The sequence below is a fragment of the Doryrhamphus excisus genome, linkage group LG22 (genome assembly GCF_037039965.1).
Source record: "Doryrhamphus excisus strain RoL-2023G ecotype Guam linkage group LG22, RoL_Dexc_Guam_v1.1, whole genome shotgun sequence".
Classification (NCBI taxonomy): Eukaryota; Metazoa; Chordata; class Actinopteri; order Syngnathiformes; family Syngnathidae; genus Doryrhamphus; species Doryrhamphus excisus.
The window spans coordinates 2,816,185-2,817,089 of record NC_136378.1 but is presented as its reverse complement, the minus strand read 5'-3'; positions in this window follow the sequence as shown (position 1 = coordinate 2,817,089).

The window sequence follows — 905 nt, the reverse complement described above, 5'->3', positions numbered from 1 at the left end:
GCTGGAAATGATTAAGAAATGTTCAAAGAAAAGTTCTAATTCGTCAGTATTTCAAACTCGGAGATCAGGAATAATTGCTCGATATCACCCCCTGCAGTTTTGGAGTGGAACATACATGAAAGCCTTTGTGATGATTCCAGTTCATTTCTACGTCATTATTTAACATGTTTCGAAAAAAATATATTTATACATTATATACAATTTAAATATGCTTTAAAAATATATTCTAAAAAATATATGTATTTTTAATGTCCAAATATTTAATTCTACAATGGCTAGTGAAATAAATATTAATTAGTAAATAAACCGGTTCTATTTTAACTGACATAATACAATTGTAATGTGGAATCGGTTGACAGGAAAATATTAAATCAAGTTATGGCTAATTTTAGTAAATAGTGCGACACGCTGTTACCATAGCAACCTTGTATCACGTGTTTCATGTCATACACACATACTGCGATAAGGTCACTTGACTAAATAGAGAATAAATAATAAAATTATTTTAAAAAAATAGAGAATAAAAAGGAAGCCCGTTGACAACATAAAGAATTTATTTCCAATATGCATGGCAAAGAATAAAAAGGTGACGACAGCTTGAAACAGATAATATAGAATTTATTCTGAACAAGAAGTAGGAAAATACACAGGTAGGTGAAAAGAGGAAACAAGCAGAATCTGTAGTCAATGAACCAAAAAATAAAATAAAATAAAATAAAGAAGTACAAAAAAACTAGTCCAAAAAGAGAATTTGAGAGGACGGCTAATAAGGATACAACAGAAAACATTGTTTACCATTCAGTTTCCTTTTTTAAAATAGTATGCTATGTTGATTTGAAAAGAGCTGCCTTGATTTCTCATCTGGGTTTAATGGACATTCTACAACATTGTGCAAGTGTTTTGTC